This window comes from Myripristis murdjan, chromosome 18 (assembly GCF_902150065.1).
Source record: "Myripristis murdjan chromosome 18, fMyrMur1.1, whole genome shotgun sequence".
In the NCBI taxonomy this organism is placed as follows: Eukaryota; Metazoa; Chordata; class Actinopteri; order Holocentriformes; family Holocentridae; genus Myripristis; species Myripristis murdjan.
Window position 1 is genome coordinate 12,360,478 of NC_043997.1, and position 15,204 is coordinate 12,375,681.

A 15,204-nucleotide genomic window follows, 5' to 3' on the forward strand; every position below is an offset into this window, starting at 1 on the left:
CCCCACAAAACCATAATCCCCTTGGATAGATGATTCCATTCAACACCGTAAAAAGGCTGTGAGTATATGGAAAAAAAAAAAATCAAACCTCAATGTTCACTAGTTTCAATGAAGGAGCTATTAACCATGAACAATCAATTTACCAAAGATGCAAGTGTACCATATTTCTCTGCCCTGATCAACAATAACAAGCATAAGCCTAAGTTTATGTTTAATACTATTAAGCAACTTTGAGACTTAACCGACTCCTGCTCATTCTGGATTCCCTGCCACCTCCTCTGATGGCTGTGATAAGTTTCTAAATCTCTTTGTTGACCAGATCAATGGTCTCAGATCAAATTACAACCTTGGGGTTTATCACTCTGATTGAGTTAGCCTACTTGCCCTGTTCTGCTGTCTGAGTTCAACCCTATTTCCATGCAAGCTCTCTGCCCTGCTGATATAATTCCAACTAAATTTCTTAAAGAGGTCCTGCCAATCATTGCCCCTTGCCCCGCCTCTATTACCAATCAATCTCTCTCCTCTGGCTGTATAACTGACTATTTCGAGACAGCCAGTGTCTTCCAAACCCTCCCTAGATATCAGTAAGTTAACAGGTGGCCCATTTCCAAACTTCCCTTCATTTCTAAAATTATTGAAAAAAAAAAAAAATGTTGCTCACCAGCTTCTCCAACTGGTTGAGGGACACAGTATCTTTGATCAATTTTAATCTGGCTTCTATTGAAAACACAGCACTGAAACAGTACTGCTGAAAGTAACTAAGGACATTCTTATACATGCAGATAAAGGTAAATATTCCATTGTAGTTTTACTAGACTTATCTGCTGCCTTTGACACTATTGACCATTTTATTTAATAGACTACTGAACTGGTTTGGTATCTGGAAGTGCACTAAAATTTTCCTCATCTGCCTGACCGACACTTCAATGTTCACATTAACAATTACCTGTCTTCCTCTGCTCCTCCCCTATGTGGGGTCTTGTGTCTTGAGTGTGTCTCTGTTGTTATCTGTTGATGTTATAGGTTTAAAAAATGTTCATGTTCAGAAATACTAGTTTTGAAAACTGCAACCTTAGGATTCAGTGATTTTTTAAAAACGTGCTGATTTTCACTTGAATCGTTCATTGCAGAAAAGGAGAGATGAGAATATCTTTCATCAGTGACTCCTGAGACAGGGCCCCTCATATGATAAAGTAGGAAAGAAGAAGAACAAAATCTTAAAAGGACATCCACCCTGCTGGTACCATTGGTGCATTCATCATTACTGTGCAGCCGAGCTTTTTTCAAAGTCACAGAAAGTGTGTGCTTCTGAATTACAGGGAAATGTGTACACAGTGATGCACATGACAAGACATCTAGATATTTTCTATTTTATGTGATGATGCATTAGCAGATACAATGAATGTGACATTGACAAACAAAACAGAAGAAAGTCTAACTTTGAAGATACTATAAGAGAAAATCAAGGTTTAAGGGGTTAATTTGACCTCTTTCAGACCCCTTACTTTAGTGTGAATCCCCAAACTGCAAGGTTCGGGCCACTTGTGGTTTGAACTTCCTTCTTCTAGTTCAGGGAGCCTGGGAAAGAAAACGAACACGGCGAGAATCAGCGCTCAGAGTTCTCTCTCTTTTTTTCCACGGCCAACCCCAAAGGGAGAGAAAGATTTCACAAGGGACAGAAAACTTATGTCACATCCACTGACAATAGTTTGGATCCAGAACAGGTTCCATATTTAACAGTTTGAAATGTCAGAGCTGTTTTGAGCAGCAAAGTGGGTCGCTATGATTAGAAAGCTGCTCATGGGATTCAAATATACAGTACAGCCCTCTAGCACTGGAGGCAGCAGCGTAACAGCACGTCTTAATAAAGCTCTACAGATCAAAACAGAGACTTTCAGCACAGTCAAGGAAAATTCAAACTTCACAAGCAAATCATTGCCTCTGCATAAACACACTCAGATGATCAGATACTCAGGTTAAAGCCATGGGTTCCTCTTTACTCTGCAATAAAACCACCTGCAGTTTGCATAATCATTAATTTCCCCAACAGTTTCATTGACATATTAGACAACAGTGCCGAGTATGGTCACAGAAAGTGCCTCGACTGCAGAAAACAGACCTGTATTCATCTGTAAAGGTTTTGAGCAGATGTTAATTCACATGCATGGATACCTTATTTAGGTGTGTGTCACAGAGCTGACAAACCGATGCCAAAAACAGGACAAGATAATATCAATGAGAAAAAAGCAGGTACCTTTTTTGAACATAGGTTAGTTGTTGGAGGTAATTAACTATTTTCCCTCAGCTGAAATCAGCAAATCAGTAACTTAGGTATACATTCCATCACATTACATGCAGTAATTTAACACAGACATAATACGAGAGTGGCTGTTTTTGGGTACACTAGCTTACTGACTTGACAAAGCGAACACAGCTGCAATTTGAAATTAACGTTATCGATAAGTATGACTAAATTTTGAAGATAACTAAACACAGTCATATACATTAGCTGATCTGACGCATGCACCTGCTCCTTGTCTGTTTCCTAGCGTTAGCTTTTAAAAAGTTACTACCAACCGTCGTTTTTTTTGTTTTTAAATTATTTCCCCCCGTTAAGCTTACCGTGTTTAATAATTCAGCACAACAGTTACAAGCCGTGCTGCAAACTAAACAAAAAGAGAGCCGAAATCGTCGCGGTCGTCTGTGGAAAGGTTGCAGGGGTAGTTGAGTGAGTAGTAGGAGCTCAAAATGAAATTTGACAGGTCTCTCTGCTCGCCAAAAACATCCACCCCCCTTTCTCTCCCTTTGGCTGCACTTTCTTCGACGGCCAGTTTCCGCATTTGATCACGTGGTTCGCACGCCGCTCCGCTCGGTGGTTTTGGATTGCAGAGTTCAGTTTTCTCTAGAAAGGTCAGATATAAGAGATGCTCCCCTCCTGCACATCTGAGCAGCTCCTCTGCTCTCTTGCACTGGTGGGGACTGACTGATCAAAGCCGCCTGCAAGCAGCTTGCCCTTTCCCTCCAAACACCGCTCTGCGTCTTTCGTGCGGTGGCGCCACCTAGCTGCAATACTTGCACATTTAAGATCAGTGAGGCATGGATTCTAACAAAGAGGTACAGAACATTTACCCTTCCAAACATAGCCACTAAACATGTACAGGCACTATTGACAAATGCAGTTCATGTGCTGATTAACTTGAAGTGTTGGTGCATTTACACTATGCCTGTAAACAACATCAGACAGTCTGAGTGCAAGCTTTGACAACAATTATGTTTTGTTGAATGAACTTGCAAACAGCATCATTTTATTAGGGAGATATAATGTACTTTAATCCAAATTTCTAAAATGTAGACAGCAATTTAAGGTATTTTATTTATTTATTTTTGCATTATTGCATGACTGAGTCTCTTAAGTAGAAGAATTCTATGTCTATTGTTAAGTTACATAAAAAAAAACAGTAATTAGATAGATAGATATTTTCAGTCATGACTATTATTTTGTATACAGTATGTTGATATGTCCAACAATCAAATACTCCCTAGACTTGTACAAAAGGGCACACTGATAATGTTGCAATAACCTGTTCGTACCACACCCTTAAACTAAAAGCACTATCTCTGAAAAAATGTCCATCTCTTGCCTAATATTTCATTCATAATACGACAGTTATAGAGAAAATTGAATCATCACATTTCCTGTTGAGTATCAACTGTTTTTAGCCTATTAGATTTCCTCGACATAAAAAAGAAGCAGACTGCTGGGAAAGAAAAAAAAACAGTGCATAAAATGTGATGATGATAATAAACATACAAGGACTGGATGCAATCACAGTCTAGGAGGGTGCAATAAACTGCAAGGGACATAAAAATATCTCATCTCAAACAACAAAGCAACTATAAAGCAAGCAAAAGTGAAAGTGAGCCCTCTGAATGTGGGAGTATGCAGGATATTATATTGCCTGTTATAAGTCTGAACTTGAGATAACATTTTAATGAAAGAGAGTCTGATTCATTTCTGTTTCTGCAAATGAAAACACAGAGTTGATATACGTTTATGGTGAAAGCAAAATGTTTTGTTTGAAACAAGCTGTGGTGTACACAGACTGATAAAAATGCAGCTTGCTGGTTGGTGATATGATTACTTTTTTGGTAAAAATTCAGTTTATAAAGCTATTCAGATAGCACATTATAGACCTGATACTGATCAAAATTTGAGAAATGCTTTCATGAAACTGAAACATCTTGAATATCCTGTTTGCACACCATTTCCTAAGGTTTTCTCACACCATACGTCTTTCAGATATTAACATATGCTCCAATACAGTGACCAGATATTGACTCAGTTAATCTGATCTGTTATCTGTTATTGCTGCAACTCTGATACTCCTGCAAGTTTGAAAAATAGCTTCCATTGAAATTGTTCTTTTCCTGATATTCATAGCATCTTCAAAAGATTTTGTGCAGCAGTTCAGGGCCAAATTGTTCTGAATATTGAAAAACTACCCCACAGCCAAATTGCAGCTAAATTTAGAGTTTCTAAAGGGGCTTCAGTACACCAAACACTGGAGGGATTTTCTTACACCAAGTCATTTTCAACCAAAGCAAAGCCTGGCAGACCTACAATGACTACACCATCTGAAGAGCAGTGCACCAAGGGGACATCTTTACAAAACAAATGAGCATCTGCATTCAAGATCCAAAGCTAAATAACAACAACAAACTCCAGATAGTGCAATTACAGTCAAAAGATGACTCCAAACTCCAGCCTTAGGAGATTGGGGCAGTTTCCAAACCACTTCTTCTACAAAAAAACAAGTCAAAACATTTAACATCGGTCAGCAGTAACAGTTTTCACTACTACAGTCTGGTGTAAAGCTTTGTGTGATGTTGAATCTAAGTTTGAACACTATGATAGCAGCAGGGAGATTATGTGAATTGACATCCACATGAGAGGTTAATACCACAGTGCATTTAACCTGCAGTCAGACATGGTGGTGGAAATACTATTCCAGAGTTTGTAGGCAGGATCAACTACACACTGACCAAAGAGACGTACCACACTATTCTGCAGAGGTGCAACATCTCTTATGATTTAAAAATATGTGCAAGATGATCCATTTTCCAGCAGGACGATGAAACTGTGCACACTCTTTTTTGAAAGTCATTTGAGGAATAGGAAGTGCTGACTTGCATGTGACTGGCCTCCACAGTCACCAAACCTCAACCGAACAGAAAATCACTGGGAACATTTGAAAAGGGAAACGGGAAAACAAGACACCCTCTGGATGCTCTGAAACAGTGGTGGAATAACATGGGAACCCAAATTCTGCACAAACCAGGCCAGACAGAATGCAAACCATGATTATCAAGTACACACTGTGAGCTGCCTTGAATCCTCATTCATAGTAAACTCATATTCCAAAAACCACACGCTTTACAGGCTCGTTCATTGGATTCAATCTGAGCTCACAGATTTTTTTTTTTTTTTATCAGTCCATGAGCAATCAGTGTCACTCTCACTGGCCTTTGAGCACCAGCTAGCAGAGGTGAAAACTACTAAAACACATGCTGTGTGAAGATATGAACTGCAACAACATGGTGACTGATGACTGCACTCACAGGTTCAGGGCAGGGAACTGGAAAAAAACGCAATCATCAAGGTCAATGTCCACATTATTGAGAGTCTTTCAACCTGTGTCCAACCCACAGTGCTTTGCCTGATATCTGTAGCAATCCACCCACTGAATAGTAGAGGTTTAATATAAGGTCACAGATGTGTGCAATGTCTTGGTCCCGACACATTATCATCTGGGCCCATACACATAAAGGACCTGATGCTGCTGATCTTTTCATGGTGTAATTCATTCATTCCCACAGACCATTTGCAAATACAACTTTTTAAAAATGTGCATAAAGAATTTGGATACACTCTTTGAAAGAACAGGATTGTGTTCTTAAGATGGCATAATTTAAACTAGCCTCTATCTACCTCTGTTGGTGATCAGCTCAGTTGCAATAACAGTAACACTTCATTTTAGTGGGCTGTGAATTTCATGGTAACTAGCTGATAATTAGCAAGTAATGTGTTTGTTCTTCAATACATCTTCTGATGCTCCTGAACACATCTTCAGTGATGTTTCCTGGGGTCATAGGGTGTTTCGGGTCTTGCAACATCAGACACCCTCGCCCAGGCGACCCAGCCGCGGTTGATCAGACCGCGGCTTGTGTTCAGGTGGCATTCACTTCTCCCCATGGTTCTCCTCTCCGGATCCAGAGCCATCTTGAAGCTTTCTCAGCTGCTTCAGTGGTGTTTTTGATGGCTCTGCTCCTAGCTGTTCCCGTGATGCCCAGGGCACTCAAGGCTTTGTGGAGTGAGCGCCCCACAAATCAATCAGATCAGTGGTTCTCAACCTTTTTGGTGTCAAGGACCCTCAAACTGATACACACCAGGACAAGTACCTGCATTTGATAAGATGTAGTCTAAGCGATCAACATCTTCTGATAAAATTTTGTTATTCTGTAATTGTCTATACTGAAGATTGGCAGATTAACAGTGAAGAGTGTTAAAGTCCTATGGATAGAATAGTCATCCTTATTCATTCTCTCATTTTTCTAACCAACTTCTAATCAATGAGATAATAATGAAATTCATAGTTCCCATTTTTCTAGAACCTTCTTAGGGACCCTTGAGGGTCCCAGGACCCCAGGCTGAGAACCGCTGCATTAAATGATAAAATAAAACCAGGATGTCATGGAATTTCTGGAATATCATGACTGCCTTTATATGTGCAGCTTGGATGTGACTTCAGCTCTGTGCACCTTAACTGTATGGGAATTAATGAAAATCATAAATTCAGTTAGCAACACCATCTATATTCAGAATTACTTTAGAAGGTTTTAATTTTCAATACGTTTTGAGGTACATGTTGATGCAACGGGGGTAACTGTTTTTGTTTGTTTGTTTTGCTCACATGCCCCGCCCTTGCCTGAAGTTAATTGCTCAAAATCCCCGGATGCAACAATAGTCAATTTAGAGCATCACACGGCCTGTGAGGTGTGTCGCACTGAAACGGCGCCATTAAGCTTTATTTTAAAGTAGTTTGGTTTCACCAGGACATGCATATGCTCCTTTCATTTTAGTTTTCAGCGCGTATAGGCTAATTTCTGCGATGTTTAAGTATATTTCTGAAGGCTTGCGTCGATTTTCAACACCGAGAGCCGACGTTCATCAAGGTGAAGTTTCCGGTTTCAAACAAGTTCGACATGACGGTAAGATATAACTACTGTAGCTACTACAAGCAATCTCAAAAGCTTTTAAAATGATTATTTATGGTGACAGTAACAATTCAGTAAGAACATTTTTTTTCCTTCACTCTAAAGAGTGAGAACTAGCTAAGGTTTGCGAAGTACCGCCCATGGCAGTTAGAAAATTTTCAAGTTAGAAAGTTAATTAATGGCATGATGTGTTTGAAAAATGTGGGCTTGCCGGAGGATAATATATCTCAGGTTTGTTTGGTTACCGTGTTGTGAAGGGGGTTAATTGGCTATTGGCCCGAAATCCCAATACACTCCGCAAATTTGGTTAAATTTAGTCGGGGGCCTCCTCGGGTTGAAAGTTATGGTTAACAGGGGTGGATGCATTTCCATCGGCATAACATCGGCAGTCACTGACCGGGGTTATTTTCCAGGCTGTTGGTGTTTCCAATGAGCCGTGGCACCAATGGCATGGCACCGTGGTGAAAGCAGCAGGTACAGGTTTACTGCAGGGTAGCCCATTTAGCCTATAAAAACATTTCAAGGTCACTTCAAAATATATTTTAAGATAGGCTAATGTTTCTAAGCATACTATAACATGCCAAAACACATTTTACATGTGTTTGACGTCGGTACCAGTATTTGTTACCTCAAATACAGCAGCAGCTACCATCCCTGGTGTTGATATACACACACCAGTAGTCTTTCCTAACTTTGTTTCCACTCTTTACAGGCCTCCATGGACATTTTGAAGTCAAGTGGCACAGGCGTTGGCACTGGCAGCTGACAGTAAGCAGTAATTTCCACACACACACACTTTATTATTGTCATTGCTGCTAACAGTAGGGTTTAAAATGAGAATACAAGATTGTAAATGTTTTTTTTTTTTTTTTTTTTTTTGTCGATACTGCTGCACGATATGGCAGCACAAGTCTGCCGCCTCTATTTCTTTTTCAAGGATTCAAGGATTCAAGGAACTTTATTGTCATACCAGTTCACACTTCGTACTAGTGGTACGAAATTAGCACTCAGGTCCCGGTATAAGCCAAAAAAAAAAAAACCCGAAAAAAAGACCAGAAAAAGAAGTGTAAATATAAGTGTAAATATAAAATATAAGATATATAACAGTATATATATATATATATATATATATATATATATATAGGTATAAACAGTATATATAAACAGTATGTGTGGGTATAAACAGTATGTAAACTATAAACAGTATATGTAAATGTAAATATATATGTATATAAGTATATGTAAGTAAATGTAAACAGCATATGTAAATGTAAATAATATGGAAATGTAAATCAGTATGGAGAAAGTAAACCTAGTCACCCCATCATCCTTTGCTCAAAGTTGTTCACATCCTTGGAGAGTATGGACCCTCAGCTGTAAAAAAAAAAAAAAAAAAAAAATGGATAGTATCATCAATATGTTCTGATATGGCATAATGCAGATGCAGATAAAAAAATAAATAAGAATAAAAAGGTGAGAGAGGACACCCCCGGTCAAACCTACATCCCTTTGCAAAGTCTGTTAGCAGGGCAAGGACCAGACCAGCTGGGACAATATGCTTTTGTCTCAAATTAATACTATCAAGATACTTGGGTGCTGATTTGATTGAAGTATTGCAGTTCTACAAGTGCGACAGTTGCAATTTGATATTACTTACTTGCGATTTGATATTAATTACTTTATTACATTTTTCATTTTTTGAATTATCCTCTAGTTTGTAGTTGTAAAGTTTCATGGGGCTGTAATTGTTCTAAAGGTCACAATAGATCATTTTGAACAGTGATGTCAAGTTTCAAAAAAGGGTTCACTACAATGAAATGGCGACTATGGGGGCTAACATCACACATGAATGAAATTGGTCTCACTGAATCCACAAGAGTCTCAGCTTTCCAGTTAAACACAATTTATGCAAGGCCAAGACTGTTTAGGCCCTGATATGCACCAATACACCATTTTAGAATGAGCGAAAATTACACATTTGTACTGCATGCAAAAAACTGCATGGCTTTTGCCCCAAACTGAACGGGATTGGGCATGTCTGCAAAAGGGAGACCCATGGGTACCCATAGAACCCAAAGTGAATATCCCACCCACCCCCCCACCCCTAAGAAAAATGTCTCACAAGTAATTAATAAAAATATAATAAATATACCCTAATTACTAAATGAGTAATCAATAATTAGATGCAAACACTTATTATATATTATTATATAGTATTAGGTTACAAAAATGGCCGGAGTTTTGATTGTGACTAAAACTTTAAGGTTATGTGAGCTCTCTAATGTACAGCACAGAGTAACACACAGATTTTTAACACACATATTTTAAGATGTAGTCATGTAAAAATCCACATGGCAACACTCCCAGCGCTTTACATAGTCACACACAAACCCCACAGTGCACACACACACTGGTGTTGCCATGTGAATACACAGTTAATGTGTTGTGGCAGTTTGTTTTTAAGCTCCGCCTCCTGTTGCTTTCTCAACTGCCCGGCTAGCTCAGTCGGTAGAGCATGAGACTCTTAATCTCAGGGTCGTGGGTTCGAGCCCCACGTTGGGCGATTACAATTTTGTTTTTCCATTAAAAATTGATAATGCAAGTAGTAAGCAGTTGTTAGAATAAGAATTAGAGTTAACTTTTTTAAACAAGTGTTCTTACGAGGAATTTGACCCTGGTTTAAAGTAGTTTGTAGTACTTACATATGTCACACGTGCATTCACACATACACATAGACACACACACACACACAAAATAACCAAATCCTCATGCCAGTAAAAATACTACATTAAACATCTGGAAACCGGATAAAGACTATGATTTTTTTGTTTGTTTGTTTGTTTGTTTTTTGGTACATAGCTGCAGTTACAAAAGATAAAGTAATCTTTTTCCTCAGGAGTCTTTTTTTTTTGTCTAGACATATTTTATTTCTGTGAATAATATCTCAAATTCACACATATTTCAAACACTCATTTTCATCAGTGACTTCAGTATCAGCTTTTCCTGGTTTTATATCTCTGTGCAGTATTCAAATGAAGCTGAAGTCCAAAAGATTTAGCTGTGATTGAAAACTATGCGCCCAACGTGGGGCTCGAACCCACGACCCTGAGATTAAGAGTCTCATGCTCTACCGACTGAGCTAGCCGGGCTAAAATGCACCCTCCAGCACCACCGTATTTGGTTGCATTATGTGGATGCACTGTTGCGGACTCCTCCCTGTTTTTCACTTCCCATCCCCCCCCCCCGTAGGCTCACAGATAAAGCAGCTGCATGGTTGAGAGCTGTGCAAGCTTGTCTCTGTGGCGCAATCGGTTAGCGCGTTCGGCTGTTAACCGAAAGGTTGGTGGTTCGAGCCCACCCAGGGACGAGAGAGATTTTTGTTTTAAAGTGGAGCATTTTATTGTTGTTTCTCTTGTTGTGAAGATAATCTGTACTGCAGTACTAGTCTGGTGGCTGTCTCTGCAATTTGTGGGCTTCTTCTGATGAAATTTCTTACCACATTGAGGTTGCTTTGGAAACAGTTAGCTCACAGTTAATACAGTTTCATCCCAGAATTTAAAATAAAGTGGGATTGAAAAGTAATAGGAGTGTTTGTTTGCCACAATTGATTGAGAACACAGAAAGCCAAACAATAGATTCACTCGGCAGGGACTGATGGTCTTTTGCTAAAGCAGTTATAACTTGACTCCCAGCTTATCCTGTATTCCCCTCCCCCATTAGCTCCCAGGGCAACTGTTTACTAAGCATTGTCGCTGTTATGTTTGGCTTTTGTGTTTATATTGGAAGGAAAAAAAACAGGTGCAATAAAGAAGTCGTCCCTGGGTGGGCTCGAACCACCAACCTTTCGGTTAACAGCCGAACGCGCTAACCGATTGCGCCACAGAGACCACATGATCAGTTGTTTTAAAGTGGGAATAATAACAAAAACCCTCCAGCTGAGACTAGACGGTGTGTCTGGTTTGGGATATCGAGATGCAAAACCTGAAAAATACAGCTAGTAAAATTCATAAAAGCAGCCTGAGCTTAATGAAGTAAAAATGCCAGTGACTTGGTAAAATACTATAAAATCTTGACTGCATCTAGTTACAGTGCATTAATGTTTACAGATGACATAAATAAATAAAATGAATAAAATATTTAACCTGGAAACTGATTGAATGACAAATTATGATTCACAGATTAATACATATATCAATAACATTGATATGGTACAGGCAAAGGGCAAAGAGGGGACAGCTGGTGACGTAAACACAAAGTACTCTATAGACCAGACCATCCCACTTCTGAGACTGCTTGGTTCAGCCTACATGGCCTTAGTTCAGCCTTCATTGGTTCAGCCTTCATGGACCTCAAAGGCTGGGTCCTTGGAAGGCTGCAGCCCCTGAATTGAGACACAGCCTTCTTGTCAGTTCTGTCTTTGTCTGGTCAATGTACTTGCCATGTTTATGTTGTTTCTGTGTTTCCTTATGCCTGTGTTCCTTGTGCTCCTAGTGTATATTAGGGCCCTCTCGCATTGGCAAGTTTGTTCCACACGCAAGCACGTTTGCCCCTAAAATCCGGGTTATTTGACCAGTGTGATTGCTCTGTTCCGTGCTTGAATACAGTACACATCCCTTGTTCTGCCACGGTTGGAGGGGGTGTGCTTCAGCACGGTACGGGCGCATACATGAGCACATGCATGGTCACGCACACAGCGCATGGACATAAATCATGTAACTTTCCTCCTGCCTCTTCAAAAAATTTTAATCCACGCAGCACGATTATCGGCGAATGGCTGCAACCGCTGTTAGCAGTGCTGCTGCAACTGCGTATAAACAAAAGTTGGTTTATAATGAAAGTTGACCAAGATGGCGGCGCGTGAACAACGCGAGGCTCAGCGTCTCTCCGTTTTTTGCAAATATGCAGTGTTTTACCTGCTCCTAACTGGTCTGTTTACACAGAACAGCACTGCTCTAACATCTCACAGCAGACAGGAGCTTTTGGACATCGGATTACACAACTCCGACAGTTTTATCGCCGATCTCCAACTGATACCGGAGATCTCCAGGACACTGGAGGCTGCTCACTCTTCCCGGCCGGGCGGAAGTGCACACAGGCGGCGTCGAGATCGTAAACAAAGGCGGGGTAAGCGCGGAGGGCTACGAGCTAGGCTAAAGCTAACACCACACCGGCTCCCTTTACCCAGCATTTTCCTCGCTAATGTCCGATCTCTGGTTAACAAAATCGACGAACTACAACTCTGCCTCACCAACAACAAACGGATTAAGGACTCGAACGTCATGATCTTCACAGAGACCTGGTTAAACAGCAATTGCCCGGACAGTGCCATCGAGCTAGCAGGACACTACACTCACAGGGCAGACCGGACTGCAGACGGCTCCGGTAAAACCAGAGGCGGAGGTTTGTGCATTTATGTAAACAATGCTTGGTGCACTAACTCTGTTATCACCGAGAGACACTGCTCACCTGATGTGGAGTTTCTCATGGTTAAATGTCGACCGTACTACCTTCCAAGAGAACTCACATCAGTTATTATCACTGCTGTTTACACACCACCGGATGCTAATGCTAAACTTGCAATGAAAGAACTGCATGCAGCCATTAGCAAACAGCAGACAACACACCCGCAGGCTGCTTTTATTATTGCGGGTGACTTTAATCACTCCAACCTGAAGACAGTCCTCCCCAGATTTCATCAACATGTTTCCTGCCACACCAGAGGAGACAAGACATTGGACCAGGTTTATTCAAACATACCTGGAGCATACAAGGCGACACCCCTCCCCCACATAGGACAGTCAGATCACCTCTCCCTGTTTCTATCCCCTAAATACTCTCCACTCATCCAACGTGTGAAACCAACAGTGAGGACAATAAAAGTGTGGCCTGTAGGAACTGACTCTGTGCTGCAGGACCGCTTCAAGCACATAGACTGGAGTATGTTTGCCACTCAGGCATCCACTCACCCCCATACTGACATCGAAAGCTACACTTCCTCAGTAATGGATTATATCTCCACCACCATAGACAGTGTCACCACCCAGAAAAAGATCACCATGTATCCCAATCAGAAGCCCTGGATGAACAGGGATGTTCGTCTACTGCTGAAGGCCCGCAACACCGCCTTCAGATCAGGAGACGCACAAGCCTACAGTACAGCCAGGGCTGACCTGAAAAGGGGCATCAAGAAGGCCAAGCACTGCTACAAGCTGAAGGTTGAGGAGCACTTCTCTGACCCCAACCCCCGACGCATGTGGCAGGACATCCGTGTCATCAGTGACTACAAGCCCACCAACCCCTCCCCCCCTTCCTCTGACACATCCTTCCTCAACGAGCTTAACAACTTTTATGCTCGGTTTGAGAAGGATAACCATGCACGTCCAATAAAAGCAGAGCTGGCTGCCGACTAGTGAGGGGCGATATGGACTAAAAATTTTATCACGATAATTTCTGGCATTTATTGTGATAACGATAAAAGTGACGATAAAAAAATATAAAACAATTCAACTCCATCTTTTTGACTACAAATCTATCACTGCATTCAGTCTTGAGAACCCCACAAATAACAACTGCTCAAAAATAATACTTACTGTAGTCAAATACGCTACTAAATTATACCAATTAAGTTTAAGTAGTACACCTGTACTGCAAAACTGTAGTGACTGCAATCAAACAAGTTTGAAATGTGACAACAGATTCATCATTTATTCACACTCTAATGGCACAGACAGTGACAAAATAGTGCAAACAGCAAAAGTAACCTTGTCCTTCAGGTTTTCTTAGCTTATAAAATCACAAAGGAGTGCAAATACAACCTGTGGTTGAGGCGAAAAACTCCACTGTAGACAGCGTTGTTTGTAACCCATCACGACACTCTTCATATATCCTTGGCAGGGCTGTTTTGGAAAAATACTTCCTTGATGGCATGTTGTATCTAGCGTCCATTTTATGGATCATTCGCTTGAATCCCTCCTTCTCGACAGTTTGGAGTGGCAACGCGTCTTTCGCCAAGGGCAAAATGCCACTGCCTCCGTTAATTCTTTCCATCGTTTGCTTTGCCGGTCATACGGAATAGAATGAGCAAAAGCGTCGGCAATTTTCGTCTTCTCAAAAGTACCAGAGACTTTGGCTGTAGTCGACGCTGCTGCTGCCTCCTTGCGCATCTTCTGGCTTTCGTCATACTCCGGTTTGTGCTTGTGTTTGAGGTGGTGGAACAAATTGGTGGTGTTACCATCCTTTGTAATCACCTTTTTGCTTTTTTGCAAACTTTGCATATGACAGATGTTTGCTCCACGTCAGACTTACTGTAGCCAAACCAGTTCCAGATAATCGAGCTGGAGCCTCGTTTAGCAACGAGCTCTTCGCTATCAGCCCCGCCTTCCGCCATGCTTGTTATTGTGCTACACGTGTGAGCTGCCGGCTGCCAGCGGCGAGTGCGTTGCGCACGTAATTACGTCATCAACAGGAGTTTATCGTTATTATCGCGAGATGACATATTCTTACCGTGAGGAATTTTTTTGACGATATATCGCAAACGATAACATATCGCCCATCCCTACTGCCGACCACCAACCACTGTCATTCTCCCCCACTGATATTGAAGCAGTGCTGAGCCGGATCAACGCACACAAAGCTGCAGGCCCTGATGGCATCCCTGGATGTGTGCTCAGAGCATGTGCTGGGGAGCTGGCGGGGGTCCTGACGGACTTATTCAACCTGTCCCTAGCCCGTGCTGTTGTTCCGACCTGCTTCAAATCCACCACCATCGTGCCGGTACCTAAACACTCCACCCCAGCATGTCTCAATGACTACCGCCCAGTGGCACTCACCCCCATCATCTCCAAGTGCCTGGAGCAGCTGGTTCTGGCACATCTCAAATCCTGCCTGCCACCCACCCTGGATCCCCACCAGTTTGCCTACCGCAAGGAC

At 41.3% G+C, this 15,204-nt stretch overlaps 1 protein-coding gene and 4 non-coding genes across 7 annotated transcripts in view; 2 read left to right on the forward strand and 3 right to left on the reverse strand.

Annotated features, from left to right (window-relative positions):
* The window catches only part of adisspb (adipose secreted signaling protein b), a 30,500-nt gene extending 27,501 nt beyond the window's left edge, over window positions 1–2,999 (reverse strand). Inside the window, exons 1-2 of one of the 3 annotated variants that reach the window (XM_030076327.1) lie at window positions 2,623–2,999; window positions 1,506–1,578 (exon numbers count right to left, since the gene is read on the reverse strand). The gene's annotated coding sequence lies outside the window, so the exon portion shown is untranslated. Of the gene's footprint in view, window positions 1–946; window positions 990–1,505; window positions 1,579–2,622 lie in introns of those variants that run through there. The other 2 variants (XM_030076328.1, XM_030076329.1) reach the window with 2 other exon arrangements.
* A 6,766-nt stretch (window positions 3,000–9,765) lies between these two features.
* On the forward strand, window positions 9,766–9,838 carry trnak-cuu (transfer RNA lysine (anticodon CUU)). The gene has a single exon. It is a non-coding gene; the product is annotated as a tRNA-Lys (tRNA).
* Window positions 9,839–10,351: 513 nt separating this feature from the next.
* Window positions 10,352–10,424, reverse strand: trnak-cuu (transfer RNA lysine (anticodon CUU)). Its single transcript has one exon. It is a non-coding gene; the product is annotated as a tRNA-Lys (tRNA).
* A 144-nt stretch (window positions 10,425–10,568) lies between these two features.
* trnan-guu (transfer RNA asparagine (anticodon GUU)) lies at window positions 10,569–10,642 on the forward strand. Its single transcript has one exon. It is a non-coding gene; the product is annotated as a tRNA-Asn (tRNA).
* Window positions 10,643–11,088: 446 nt separating this feature from the next.
* On the reverse strand, window positions 11,089–11,162 carry trnan-guu (transfer RNA asparagine (anticodon GUU)). The gene has a single exon. It is a non-coding gene; the product is annotated as a tRNA-Asn (tRNA).
* Window positions 11,163–15,204: the final 4,042 nt, after the last annotated feature.